Source organism: Gracilinanus agilis, chromosome 1 (assembly GCF_016433145.1).
Source record: "Gracilinanus agilis isolate LMUSP501 chromosome 1, AgileGrace, whole genome shotgun sequence".
Lineage (NCBI taxonomy): Eukaryota > Metazoa > Chordata > Mammalia > Didelphimorphia > Didelphidae > Gracilinanus > Gracilinanus agilis.
Genome location: NC_058130.1, coordinates 715,557,857 through 715,573,528, shown reverse-complemented (window position 1 = coordinate 715,573,528; position 15,672 = coordinate 715,557,857). Strand labels below are relative to the sequence as shown.

The 15,672-nt window shown below is 37.1% G+C and overlaps 1 protein-coding gene across 1 annotated transcript in view; it reads left to right on the top strand.

Annotated features, from left to right (window-relative positions):
• KDM4B (lysine demethylase 4B) overlaps positions 1-15,672 on the top strand; it is a 314,929-nt gene that overhangs the window by 262,214 nt on the left and 37,043 nt on the right. The window lies entirely within an intron of this gene.

Below are 15,672 nucleotides of genomic sequence, written 5' to 3'. Positions count from 1 at the left end.
ATTTAAAAAAAAAATTTCACAAAGAAATGAATTGATATATTGTATCTGCCCCATTTTAACCAGGATGGCAACTGTTCATAGCTCACGTTAAAATGGGAGTGTGCCTGCCTTCAGTAGATAGACTTCTCTTCCCCTACTTCAGGCTCTTCACCCCACCAAACTCCCTCAATAAATAAAATAAATGCCCCTAGTAGTAGAGAACGTAGAACTTTCCCTGAAATTTACATGCAGAGTCTTTGTTTTACAATTGGTATTCAGGAAGCCCATGACCTGGGCTGGCTGGAGAAACAATTTAAGATAATGTTCTAAAATCTCTGCACTCTCTTAATGAACATTGAGTCCTTTGGAATATTCTCTTTTTAAGAAAGGAAAATGTTAGGAAAGCAATAAGATTCTTTCTCTACCTGTTGTTTGCAAGGAAGTATAGTGCATTATGATAAATTCCCTGGTTCACCCATAAATTTAGTAAACATTATAACAAATGAACTCAAATGCTTATGTCGTCCTTGTATAAGGGGCGGGAAGTAGTAGTATATAATTTTTTATAGGAAGGGGTGCAATTCAGCTTTGTCGTTGCTGAGAATTATATAATTTTTTTAAAAGTCACTTATACAGATCTCATGTTTCTAGAACCATAGGATCACAGAATTTTAAAATAAGCCTTTTGTTGTTTAGTCATTTTTTAGTTACGTCCAACTCTTTGTGACCCCTTTTAGGATTTTCTTGGCAAAGATACTGGGGTGGTTTACTATTTTCTTTTCTAGCTCATTTAATGAGGCAGAATCAAGTGACTTGCCCAGAGTCACTCAGCTAGTAAGTATCTGAGGCCAGATTTGAACTCTTCTTGACTCTAGGCCCAGCATTCTATCCACTGTACCACCTAGCTGCTCTTAAAAAATAGAGGGGACTTTAGAATATAGTTTGTTAGAACTGGAAATGAGCCTTGCAACATTAGAGCCTTAGAATGCCAGAGCTGAGGGGGGCCTTAGAACATAGGATTTTAATTAGATGACCACTGATGTCCTTTTCAGTTCTTTTTTCTAAATGTTTTTTCAATATCTTGTTTTTAATCATCTGAATTTTCTCCTTTATTCTCCTTCTCTCTTACAGAATCAGCCTATATAATAGAGACTTTTTTTTAAAAAGAGGAAAAAATGAGCAAAACTTGTCAATACATCAAAAAAACATGACTATGCAGTGTTCTACATTCATGGTCCCTCACAGCTTCTAAAGAGTATAGGGAGGTGTCTTCACATGTCTCTCATCTCTGGGGAGAATCTTTATTTTTTGTACTTTTTGTACTTCAGCTTTCTCTTTCAGTTGTTTTGTAATGATTCTTTCCACTGCTATAGCTCTTGCCTCTTTTCTTTTCTTGACTGTGCTCATTAAGCTCCACACCAATTCCTGTTTTTCTGCACTCCTGATAATCATTTCTTTTTTGTTCTATTTTCATTCAATTCTATTAGATTCATGTAACAAAACTCTGGGATATGATGTCAAAACTAGAAGGTATCTAATAAACACTAAATCAGCAAGCATGTATATTTAGGGCCTGCTCTGCCCAAGTCATTGCACTCCAGTGCTAGCAATAGAAATACTAAAAGAGGAAACACTCCTCAAGGAAGCTTCCATTCTATTGGAAGAAATAGTTCCTACATATATATATACTTTAAGGTTCACAAACACTTTACACATACTATCTTATTTGATTTCTGTAATAGCTTTGGGAAGGGATGGGAAGGAAACAAGCATTTATTAAGCACCAACTCTGTGTCAGATACCATGCTGAGGACTTAAATGGTATGATTCCATTTTATCCTCCAAACACTCCTGGGAGGTAAATATGTTATTATCACCCTTAGGATCACACAGCTAGTAAATATCCAGGGCTGGATTTGAACTCAAGTCTTCTGTCTCCACAGCCAATACTCTCTGCACTGATACCACCCAGCTTTAAAAATAGTTATTTATGGTTATTATTTTCCCATTTTTACAGCTGAGGACAAGGGCTCAAAAAAGTTAAATGGCTTGTGTATTGTCACTCAGCTAATAAGTCTTGGGAAATTTGTATTAGGTGTCTTTTGGGTGTAGTACCTTTCCCTATGCCTTATAACAAGAACTCTAAGCTGAAAGAAACCTTGGAACAATGAATGTTAAATAAAGATAGAAGGAACTGTAGAGATCACCGGACCCAATCCCCTTATTTCACAGATAGGGAAACTGAAGCCCAGGAATAAAGAGTCACTATTAGAATAGTCATGGAACTTTCATAAGTTTTACATCTTAGTGGGTGGCTCCTTGAGCAGGAAAGAGGAAATCTGTTGGTCAGCCCTGTGTTCCATGGAAGTTCCTTCATGGTCATCAGCTTGGGATTGCTTTGGTCTCTTCACATGTTAATAGAACTATATGTAGGTCAGGCCCATAAATGTTCATATTCCATAGAAGGCCTCTGCCAGGCTCCCAGGTTGCCTTCTTCATAGCAGTATCTTGTGATTGAACCCTCAAAGCTCTTTGCTTATATAACAGTATGAAGTCAAGAATAGCTGATTGTCAATGTTCCAGACAGTATGGGATTTAAAATCCTTTTGTCCCTTTCCTCTTTGGTTTTGAATGAATAGAGGAAGGGAAGTCTTGTGTCTTGGTGGCTTTTCTTAGCCACCATTTAAAACCACATGTTTCTGGACCATGATGGTGACACCTATAATTTTTATAATCTCTTTTCTTGCCTGAGACAAGAGGACAGTCCAGAGGAAGAAATGAGACCATCCATTGCTTTCTAGAGGATGATGAGGGAGTTGGTGCCAGAGTGTATTTAGTTTCCAGTTTATGAACTGATGATTTGCCAAATTTTGTTCATAAGTCACTTTTTTGGAATTCAGGGTATTTGCCATTCAAGTTCTCTGACATTTGTGGCTATCTCTCCTCTGACTGGAGTGCCCCTCTTTAGGGAGAAAGGCAGATCTGTCTCCTCACCAGCTGAGATAAGCATGTGGTAATAGAAATTTAGAGCAGGAAAGGACTTTTAAGGTATCTTGGGCATTGTTTAAAGGGCTTTCCAATTGTATTGCATCTGAGAGTGAAGGTGAGAAAGGGGGAAGAGATGAGAATAAGCATTTATATAACACCTTCTATGTGCCAAGTACTATCTTAGGTGCTTTACCATTATTCTCTTATTTGATTCTCACAATGAATTTGGCAAGGTATATATAGTTATCATCCCCTTTATACCTGAGGAGACTGAAGCAGACAGAGCTGCTTGTCAGGGTCACACAGCTATTTCATATTTGAGGGCAAATTTGAACTCAAGTCTTCCAAATGCTAGGCCCAGCACTCTTATCTGCTTCTCCACCTACCTACCTCTAGGTAATTTAAATGAAATGGCACCTAGCTTACATTTAAGAGACTAGACTTCACACTCTAGCATGGTGATGGCAAACCTATGACACACGTGTCAGCACTGACATGCATAGCCATTTTCAATGACATGGGGCCGCATGCCAAGGATGAAACATTTGCTGTAGTGTAGTGTAGACACTCTGTGCACTATAGATGACAATTCTACCTATATTAATTTACCTGTTTTGTTTATTAAATAGTTATATGTTACAATTATACATTTTTGTTATTTAAACTGTAATTAATGTGAAATTATAGTTTTTTCTCGAAGTGACACACCACCCAAGTTATGCTCATTTTTTTTGGTGAATTTTAACACACCAAGCTCAAAAGGTTGCCCATCACTGCTCTAGCATTACCTCTTATTGGGCACGTTCCTGTGTAAGTCACTTCTTCATTCTCTGATTCATCTTTTTTATTTGTAAAATCAGGATACAATTTAGATATATAGGTCTTTTGCCAAGAAAGCACTCTATAAGCCTTAAAGATTCTAGAAATGTAAATGATGATGACAGTAACAGTAATGAAGATAAAGAGGAAGTGGTAGAAAGGTTTTTATTAGTGAAACAAATAGTTTTTAATTCACATTTGAAATTAACCATGGCAAATTACAGATATAGTGGCCATAAGATTGTTCTCTCCAATGCAATTAAAAAGACATGGTAATACATGTGAGCTAGTTTTCCAAATTTGTGCATAAAATTCTATTTATTCCATAATGTAGTCAAATTATTTGACTAATAGCCTAAGTCTTTGTTGGGAAAGAGGGAAGGGAGCCTTTTGTTGATGGAAGATGAAGAGCAGAGCATTTCATCCCCATCCTTCCCTTGTCTGAGCGCCTGGGACAGATTTTGAAATAACGTGTTTGCATGTAATATTTTTTCTCCTACATCCCTTTCTTTGTCCCTCTCCCTACGTCCCCATTTGTCTTAAACTCCACATCTTACCCTGACTTGGTCTTCTCCCTCAAACTATAGCATTTTCCACATGATCCCTGCTGCATACCCCCAATTAAAATCATTTCCTTCAATATACCCAGATCTTCATTCAGTACAGGAAAATAGCATAAATGATTTATTTCATACCCATGTGAAAAATATGCCAAGATATATGTATCTTAAAGTGAATTTTCAGAGGACACTGACATTTTTAGCAAAACGATATGCTGAAGGTGGAAAACATGCAGGCAATGTTGAGACAGATTTGTTTTGTTGGGAGAGGGTGCTAGAAAGAGGTTGACTGTTCCCAGGAATGTACTTCTGGATCTGTTCCCCTAACTAGTTCCAGCATTTCTCCACTTCCAAACACACAGATTGACTTTGAAATGAATTTTTCTAAAAGGAATACCATGACAACAGCATACCTCCTCCTATTGTCAGGTGTGGCTGTTTATAAGACTGTTGTTTGTAAGCTTTAGATCACATGTATATTTATATCTCTTGTTTCTTTAAAGTCAGTTTCAGGGATTTTTTTAACTCCTTAAAAATATAACAAAACTCCTCTTTGTGCTAGTTGCTAGTCTCATTTCATAAAGATTTTGTAAGAATCATTCATTTAAACAAATAACCTTCACCTTCTATTTTCACACATCTGGAGTTTATCGGATAAGGGAATACATAAAAGTGTATGTTTGTAAGCACTACCCAAATAAGAGACTTCTAACTTAGTTTTTTCCAGGAGATAACTGTGTTGCAAGTGGCCTTTTTGATACCTTTACTTCTACCCTAGTGAAAGTTTGGTCACTACTTGCTGAATCTTTTTACAGTAGCTCTCCAACAGATTCTCTCCCTTCTAATCTATCATCCATACCTCTGTCAAGAGTAATCTTTCTTAAGCATAGATCTCACTCATCTGTGCAAATATCCTCAGTGACTTTGGCCTTTCCATGGAATTTCAGGCTCTCTTAGCATGACTTTCAAAGCCACAATCAAGTTCTCCTCTGCCTTTCTCATATTGCTCTTCAGTGTACTCCCAGTTCTCACCAAAATATTTTCTGCACTCTGGACAAATCCAACTTGATAAGCACATAGTGAGACCTATAATCTATATTCCCTGTGCCCCATGTTTTTTTATGTCTAGGATGTCTTCTCATCTGGCTCATTGAATTCTTTTCAAAAATTCAACTCATGTGTCGTATTTTTTTCCCCCTTGTCAGCAATGATTTTCCTTCTTGAAACTTGTTTAGCACTATATTTCTCATAGTACTTTAAGGATATAAATCATCTGTATTTGTGTTTTAGATTCCATAAAGGTTTAGATTATGTCCTAATTAAACTTTGTTTCTCCCCCACCTACAGTGTGTTAAACATAGTAGGCATTTAATGAATGTTTATTAGATGAATGAATGCAAATATCTCTTTTTTTTTAAGAATTAAAAAGTAAGGTGCTCTCTCATTTGGTCACTGTTACTCCTGATCCTTTAAAGCTATTACTTTTTGGGTTAGCAGAAAGAGGTGTAAAACCCAGATCTTTACTCTGTTATCTGTTTACTCTGTTATTATTGGTCAATTTCCTTATTTGTAAAAGAAGGTGGTAGGGCCAGACTCCTGCAAGTTCTAAATCTTCTTATCTTTTTAAAAGTGGTGACTTCCAAGCTTTAACTCCTCTATTAAGAGGATCAAATGAAATAATGTATCTAAAATTATTTGCAAATCTTAAAAGTGTGATGGAACCATCAATCATTGTTTTCATTAACATCATTTTTAACTGGAGAGTAGTCAATTCAAGACCTGCTTGTTAAAGATTAGATTGTAAATTCCTATAGGAAGATTTTTAATAAATTGAATTGTACTCCTTTAAGTGTGACCACTTTAAAAGAGAATATTGTCAAATTTAGGAGGTTAGATTTTTCCTTCTTAAGGTATAAGAACATTTTACTGCTATGAGGAATAACTTTTTCTTGAAAGTTCTCCATTTCCCTTTAGTACTTTGAATGAAAGATAAATCTAATAAATACATTGACTAAATAAGTGATCACACTTAGAGACCACCTGAGAAATGGTAGCAAACATAATATTATGGGGAATGAGTTGACAATTTTAATGTATTTTCTTTTTTGATACCACCTTAATGTTTTTTAAAACTGTAAGTACTAAATAACTCCCTAAAAATTACCACAATGTGCATCTAAATGGCAAACTCTTAACTGGAAAAACATTTTGAACTGCTAAGAAAAGGAAATTATTTGAAATCATAATATTTTTGACAGAAGGAGGCGTTAGAAGCTCTTGATCACCTGTAGACATTTCTGGCTTGACAGACAAAGGCCCCAGAGACCATATGATAATAAAGAACCTATACAAATGATACAGGGTCTGAAGGACAGAAAGAAATAAGCTGGATAGTTAATGTGGCTTTGCAGCTAATGGCTGTCAACATAATGCTTCTTCTGGTGTTGGAGCATCACAGGCATTCTTATGTTTCTGCCACATGCCAACTGAGTGATAGGTCTACTTTTCAGACCTCAGCACAAATACCTGTTTTATCATGTAAGAACCATCAAAGGTGGTCTGTGACTGGTACCAGGTGGGAAGGAGAATCCAGTTAGAAAGAAGAAGGAATATTAGAGAGAGGGGAAGTGTAAAAGAAGTCCAGCAAGTGTGGAAGCACACCAGCATGTACTAGGTCCCTCAATCCTAGTAAAGCTGTTTAGCAACACCATTTCCCAGGCCCCTATAAGCTTAAAGGAGTACAAAGAGGGTGAAGTACTGCTGTTCACAGGAAAGAGTAAACTCAAAAAGTTGATCCCTCTTAGAAGCGATGCAAATTTACAAGTTGGTCAAGCAGGAAAGTTATGGTCAGCATGCGATGATCTCTTAGGAAAATATAAGAAATTTGAGAGAGGAAGGCAGGGAAGAGGAGAATGTTGCCAAGTCCAAAGAACCTCCATTGAAACCTACTTCATCTCTAAGCAAGGAATTCTACTTTATGGCAGGAAATTAAAATTTTTCTTTATGTGGATACTAAATCTGACTTTCTATGTTCCAATATGAATCTGAGATAGCTATTATATATCTCTTCTCCCTACACCCTCCAAGTCATCTTTTCTTTAGGCTGATCATCCCTTTTCAACATCTTAGTCATCCTCCTCTGGACATACTCTACTTTGAGGCCAAACTATTTCACTGACTAGGAAACTTAGTCCCAAAGAAAGAAAGCAATTTGTCTGAGATCATACTTATGATAAGTAGTGGAATCCATTTGAAACTAGGTCCCGTATCTCCAAATCCATTGGAAAGATCCACTGTAGTATAATCTTAACCATTTTTTCAGTTGCTAGTCAGTGTCTTGGTATTATACATAATGAATACTATCAGAACCTTTTATAATCCTTGAGTTCCAGGACTGTAAGAAACATTGAAGACGAGGGTTTATTATCTGCCACATCACTTACTAGAGCAAAGCTGCTGAAATCAGAAATATGAGGAAGCCATGATTGCTGAGTAGGAATGAATCACTGTCACTATCGTTACCTTATAGAGTCTTTAGTTTCCTTCTAGGACGGCTAGAAGAAAAGCATCCAGGCAAGTGCCCTAAGTACTCTCCATTCTTCCTGATGCATCATAGAGCCATGCCAATAGCCTCATTTTCCAGTAATCCACCAAAATGGAAATGGAAAAAGCTAACTAAGGACTTGAAAGTCCTAGAGAAATAAATGGTCCTCTAGTAATTCAGATGTCACCTCTTTTTAACCAATATAGTAGGCCTTTTTTTTTTTTTTAAAGCCCTTACCTTCTGTCTTAGAATCAATACTGTGTATTGGCTCCAAGGCAGAAGAGTGGTAAGGGCTAGGCAATGGGTGTTAAGTGAGTTGCCCAGAGTCACACAAATGGGAAGTGTCTGAGGCCACATTTGAACCCAGAACCTCATGTCTCTAGGCCTGGCTCTCAATCTACTGAGTTTCCTAGCTGCCTCCTAGCGAGCCTTTAGTAGAAATTGCTACCAGCTTAAATACTGAGGTTTCTTTGGACAATATTAGAGGAGAGAAACTGAAGTAACTAATTTTAGAAATGCTATAAAAAGGCCATATTTAAATATATCTTTAACTAAATGGAACCTAGAAACCACATTATCTCTTATTTTTTCAGAGAAGAATGTTGAGACTTAGAAAAGAACTTTCCAAGGTCATATTGCTAGCAACTATAGTAGAACCCAGGCTGCCTTAAAGTCAACAAGAAATAGAAAAAAATTGTTCCATATGTAACTGAGAGACTGTCAAAGCTATGGTTCACTTTTCTATCTGTTTGGGTGTCAAACTTCAAGGACTTTGTTGGATTTGTTTTTCTCTGAGGGGAGAAATACCTTTTTATGCATCGCAAAACCAGAAGAGTGCTACATACATAATTGAATAAAGTTAAATTTGAAATTCAATTCAAATTCTAATTTTCAAATCCAGCTAGTGTTTATGAGTGCTGATTTGTCCAAGGACACTTAGCACTGGGAAAAATGAAGAGCACCTCAATTCAGGTCAACTGATTGAAGGATGTGTAGAAAGAGCACTACCACCTGCTACTTGAGTATCCTTGGACTAGTTACTTCTCCTCCAGGGCCTAAGGCTCCTCAAAATGAATTGATTGGTCTAGATGACTTCCAAGATCCCTTCAAACATGACCAATGATTCTTTCCTCGCACCATGGGTCTACATTAGAGCAGTCCAAAAGATAAAGTGGAAGGAAAATAGGTTCCCAGGGGGAAAGGCTAAAATTTCTTAGAATGGTTCAGCCTTGAGTATAGAAAGTGTGTGTGGGGGGGGTTGGGGTGGCCAGTGGCCGGTGGTGGTGGTAGGTGGTGGTGGTAGGTGATTCAGTAACTCGTTTAATTTGTGAAAACTTATTACAAAGATCATGATGATGATGACCAAGTTGCTTCTGTCTTTAAGAAGATAGAAAACACTTTGAAAATGGTATTAGAGAGGAGAAATTATTTCCTACATTATCTGTAAAAACCTCAACAGCAAATTCCATCTCTTTAAGATTTAAAAAAGTAGGCAACTAGATAGAACAGTGAGTGAATAGAACATTGGTCCTGGAAGTTTAAATCTGGCCTCAAACTTTACTATCTGTGACCCTGGTCATCTGCTCCAGAGTCCTCACCTGTAAAATAGGGATCATAATAGCACTGACTTCCCAGAACTATTGTGAGGATTCAGTGAGATAATATTTGTAAACTGCTAATGCTAGGTATTTTGCTCTGATGTTGCTGCTTTAATATCTGTTTGTCTTATATAGTATCTCCACCAAATCAAGTCTAAGTTGATCTCATCTCTAAGCTGCATTTTACTGCTACACAGTGCACAATGCCTGGCACATAGTAGGCTCTTAACAAATGTTTATTGGCTGACTGACCTCAGCATGGACCCCTAATCTTTTACATGTACTCAAATAACCTTCAAGCAGTAACAATTCCTGCCCCCTCTTCAGGGACTTAAACTATTTCTTCTTTCTCTTTTTCCTAGCCTTCTTTCCCCTTAGCTAGGATTTAAAATTAAAATAGGGGGTCTTGGAGTCTAGAAGACCTGAGCTCAAATTCAGCCTGACAACCATTAGTAGTACAACCTTGGGCAAGTCACTTAACCCTGTGTACCTCTGTTTCCTCATTTGTAAAGAAATAATAATACCTAACAGTTGTTACTATCATGTAGTCCAACCTCATCATTTTACAGATGAAGAAATTCAAAACCCAGGACTCATTCGAAGGCCACAAGTGGCAGCTCCATGATTAAAACCTAGATCAGCTGACTCCATGGCCAGTAGAGAGGAAGAATTCTAGATAAGAGAGCATCTGGAGGGCCCTTTGAATCAAATCAACAAGCATTTATCAAGTGCTTAATATAGCAGGCATAGAGGATACGATTGGAAGCAAAAAGAAAGACTTTCCCTGCCCTTAAGGAGTTTATATTCTGATGGAGAAAGACTACCCATCCAAAAAAAGCTGGAAAAGGAAAGAGTATGAGATGGGGAGAAAAGTTCAGGGAATCAGAAGCTAGACCAGCATGTCAAAAAGAGTAAAGGCATCAATTTGCTTGTGTCATAAGATTGGAAGATTAGCAAACAGCATCTCTTCTCTCCTATTAAAATCCAACACCAACTTGTTTATAATGAAGTGGTACCATAAGAAAGCCTAGTATATCAGTTGCTGTGGTTTTTGCAGTTGACCCTTTTCCAGCAGTCTGCACCATAAGTGTGCTCCAAAATATGTTCTTCGTACCAGGAGCTGGTTCTGCTCTAGTAAATTTTGAGGGCTGCAGGATTTGGAGCCTCAGCAGAGAAAGAGTTGAATAGCAGTCGTTTCTCAGCCTGCAGAGTGGAAAATATGCTGATTGATGGACTCGACTGGCAGGTGGCAGACATTTTAAATATAAGGTGTCTAAGATGTTCAAAAGAGGCATCTTCTGTTGGCCTAAGGCAGTGTTGGTCTTCCTCCCATTTATACCTGGAATCTGTCTTTGAATACTAGTTTACCAGTCTAATTTAATTGAGTGCGTTTCTTATAACATAGATCTTACATCATCTTAACACATCATTGAAAGTTTTAAATAAAAGTCCTGGTTATTAGCTCAAACTGGTCATTTAGAAATCAATAAAATTAGATGGGGATCAATTCTGTTTTGCTTTTTAAATTTTTATAGCGCATTTTCACATATAGAGAGTGAATATGCTCTATTGTAGGATTAGGGAGAAATTCGATTTGACTTTCATTCAATATGTTTGTTTCTCTAAGGAAATTCAATAGGCCTCTCTCCATAATGCTACAAAGCTGTTTAGTTAAAGGGCTGCTTTCAAAAATATGACAGTAACTATTTGGGTTAACCTTGTTGCCATTTTTATAAATTAGTCTTAATAAGACCAGCAGAACCCAGCTTTCTGGAAAATGCCCAGATTCAGATATCAGCCTAAATGACCCAAGGAAGTAGTCTTAACAACTTCATCCTTCTCTGGGTTTAATTTTACGGTGTCTCTGGGTATTGTGTGTCTGCCTATCTGATTTTGTGCTGTGTAGGAAACTTGGCGAACACTTTGCTGATAAATATAATGGTTACTTCTTCACTGGGAGCTGGTCTGTAAATCTTCATTATTAGCTGAATGCTCCCCACTTTGGATCACTTTTTCCCACACCCATCTTTTGGTGATGACCAATTTGACCCTTCTTATGGGGAAGGGGGGATAGCTCTGACATTTTGCTTTTAAGAAGCCATCCAATTTTAGAGTCCTAGGTGAGAAATATGCTCTTACTGAACATGTTAAGGACTGGCATCTCCATATGTAATCCCTATTATTAATTTTCTTTTGAATGAAGAGATAACTTTATTCATCAAATGGGGGAGGAGCCACAGGAAGAGGGAAAGGAGCATATTCTTTGTCAATGTAATTATAAAGTAGTCAAAGACATTGTCCATCACAACCCAGAGATTTGTTTTAGGGCCAGAGAAATTTTTATCATTGCAGTTCTGGAAAGGCTCAGAATAAAATTAGCCTGGTAATTTTACCGTGTCTCTAAGAAAGGAATTAGAAATGGTGAAGAGTTGGAGCAGAGAGAGTGGGAAATGTTCTTTTGTTTTCATAGGTAATCCCTTGTCTCTTTTAAAAAATATTGGGGCATCAGCCTGCCAGAGGACATTGTATATAGTCCCAGCTGCCTCAGAGATGTTGACAACAAGCAGCTCAAATAAATGCCAGCAACAGCTGAGGAAAGAGAAATGTAAGCAGCATTCAAAATGACAGATGACCATTACCAAAATTGCTGTGCTGTTAGAATTGGGTCTATTCTGTGATTAATTAATTTCTTTAAGGCTTTTCTGTTAAGTAATCTGTGGTGGGCTCTCCTTCGTAATGGAAAGAACGATGGAGTTGATGTTCAGTTAGTATAATTTTCATTTTGTGTGATTGCCAAGGGATCTGAATAGTGACATTTGCTTAGTACCTAGGGAAAATTAGGTGATGCAATGGACAGAATATTGAACCTGACCTCAGGAAGATCCGAGTTCAACTATGGCCTCAGACACTAGCTCTGTAACCCTGGGCAGATCACAACTTTTATTTGCCTCAATTTCCTCATCTGCAAGTTGGGAAAAATAATAGTACCTATCTCCCAGGATTTTTTTGAAGATCAAATGAGATTATTATAATGTACTTTACACAGTGTTTGACACATAGTAAGTGCTATGTAAATGTTAACTTTTATTATTAACTATTGCTATTGCAGCTGGTGACTGTGGATAGAGTACTGGGACCAGAATCAGGAAGACTTGAGTTCAAATTCAGCCTCAAACACTTCTAGCTGTGTGGCTCTGGGCAAGTCACTTAACCCTCATTACATAGACCTTACTGCTTTTCTGCCTTGGAACCAATACACATTATTGACTCCAAGATGGAAAGTAAGGGTTTAAAAGTGCTTAGCACGGTGCCTGGTGCTTAATAGTTCTTTATAAAAAGTTTATTTCCTTCCATGGCACCACTCCTATCCTTGAGAAAGAAGATAGTGGAAATGAGAAAATTGATTGTAGAAATATCTTGCATATCATAAGTGTTCAGTGAACCTTTTGTAAGGTTTTGTAACTGAATTAATTGGAGAAGGGATTGTCACTGAGGTAAAAACTGGGATAAAAGAGGTTAAATAGAAACACCTTTAGATAGCCCTTTAAGGTTTATGAGGTGATAGACTTAGCCTTTTGAGCATTAGTCTGAGCCTGTTTCGGGCAGCCAATCTTTGACTTTTCCCAGCATAATGCAAAGTATGTTGAACTTGGAATTGGAATACTTGGATTCAAAACCTGCAGCTGGTGCTTTTTAGCTTATAACCATGATATGAGGCACTTAACTTTTTGAAGTCTAAGTCTCCTTACTCTCACCTTACCCTTTGAGGGGGATAAGAGAAATGAGATCCGCTATTACTACCACCATCACTCCCACTACTACTACCACCACTACTACTACAATACATCTTCCCTATAATTTAAAATATATATCCTTCTTGAAATAGCAAAAGAAGAAAAGGCAGGATTAAAAGAGGAAATGAAAATGATGGGGAATACAAAGGTGGTAATAATCATAACTCTGAATGTGAATGGAATGAAACCAAAATCCTACCCATATGTCTATAAGAAACACACATGAGGCAGATAGACATTTACAGGGTAAAGGTAAGAGGCTGGAGCAGAATTTGTTGGGCATCAACTGAGAAAAAGAAGGCAGGAGTCATGATATCTGACAAAGCCAAAGTAAAAATAAATGTGATTAAAAGAGATAAGGAAGGTAACTGCATCCTGATGAAAGGCAGTTTAGAAAAGAAATATCAGTACTCAACAGATATGCACCAAATGGTATGGCATCTAGATTTTTAAATGGTATGGCATCCAGAAACTATTGGAGCTTAAAGAGGAAGTAGATAGTAAAACTATACTAGTGAGAGACCTCAACCTTTCTCTATCAGATATCAGATCTAGATAGATCAAACCAAAAAATATATATATATATATATAATATATATCTATGAAAGAAGTAAGCGATGTGAATGAAATCTTAGAAAAATTAAGAGTTAATAGATATATGGAGAAAAAATTAGGATAAAAAGGAATATACTTTCTTTTCAGCAGCACGTGGTACATTTACAAAAATCGGCCATGTACTAGGGCATAAAAACATTGCAAACAAATACAGAAAAGCAGAAATAATAAATACAACTTTTCCAGATCATAACGTGATAAAAATTATAATTAGTTAGGGTACATGGAGAGGCAAATTAAAAATTAATTGGAAATTAAATAATCTTATTCTATAAAATATATCCTTCTAGTTGAATCTAAGCCCTTTGAGGGCAAGAACTATTTTTGGTTATTGATTTTGCATCCCTGGTGCCTTAGCACAGCGGTGTGGTGAATTTCATTGACTTAATTAGGATTGAATTGAACTGAAGAAATAGAATATAGATACCAAAAAAAGAATTAATTTCTGAGTTGTTAAGTGATTCATATAAAGTGAAACAAATACATTCTTTCTTCTGTTTTCTTTTCCTTCCTATATTGGGCTTGTTTCTATGGGTCATAAAGCTTAAATACATTTCTATTAACAGCAAAAAGTCTGCATTTTGGTGTTGATGCTTTTTGATACATTTTTTTAATGTATTATTTATTTGTTGTGCGATTTGGAGCAAATCCGTTCCTCTTTCTAGCCCTCACTTTCCTAATCAATAAAAGGAAAGGCTTGAACTACATGGTCTTAAAAAAATATTAGAGCCAGGACAGCTCCCCTACATATTCTTGTGATTTTTTTGGTTTTTAAAAACACCCTGTGGGGTAGATAGGATTGATGTTGTTAACTTGATTTTATTCTGTACTTTAGAGAGTTATCATTTCGTTCATTTGTAGATACTCCTTCCATCGATACATTGTAGTCACTCTATAACCCAGTGCATGGTTTTAAAAGCTTGATGTAACTGAAAAGTTATTTGCCCTCCATTTAGGGCAGGGCTGAGCCTCTGATGGCAGGCATAGTCTGTCACCTGACCTGATCCTTCTTTTGGGAGTAAGAGTATGAGTGATTCCCCAGAATTAATATCAGAACCCACCTTTTCTAATCTGCATGACTTCTGTTTGCCATACTTCCTGACTTAATTCTTTCTAACATTCATTTCTAGCTGTGCTGGGAGAGCTCATCAGTAGCCTCTTAGCATAGTTACTTGCCCCATGTTATAAAACAACAGCCATCAGAAGAATCATTTATTCGCTCTCCCATGGGCTATCAAATGGTATGATGGAGGCAAATAAACCCCATGTCTTGTGCCTGCAGAAAAACAAATCATTTGCTGGTTCAAACCTAGCCCCATTTGACTGGTATATATTGAACTGTTTATTAAAAGGGGGGCAGTCCTTGAACATTTCATCACCCTCTTGGAAGCTGTACTTTGCCCACATTTTCACTTGTAATGGGATGCTGAGATATTTTGAGTTCTAGCACTGGCTCACTTTCTTACTCTCCTCCCCCCCCCCCCCAAAGGTATTTAACCTCCCATTAATTTTCCTACTCAGAACTGTTCAGTGGGTCCCTAAAGCCTACCAAATAAAATCTAAATCTCTTGGCCTGACAGTCAAGTTCCTCTGTAACCTGGATTCCCTTTAAAATCTGAGCCTATGCACCTCCCCACACTATCTCATACTGTTCCCTTCCATGTGTGCTTCTTCCAAACTGTACTTAACTTGCTATTCTTTCTACTCTGTATTTTTCCCAATTTCATGCCCATGTCTCCATTTTTACGATACCTAGTTTCCTCTTTCCCATGTCT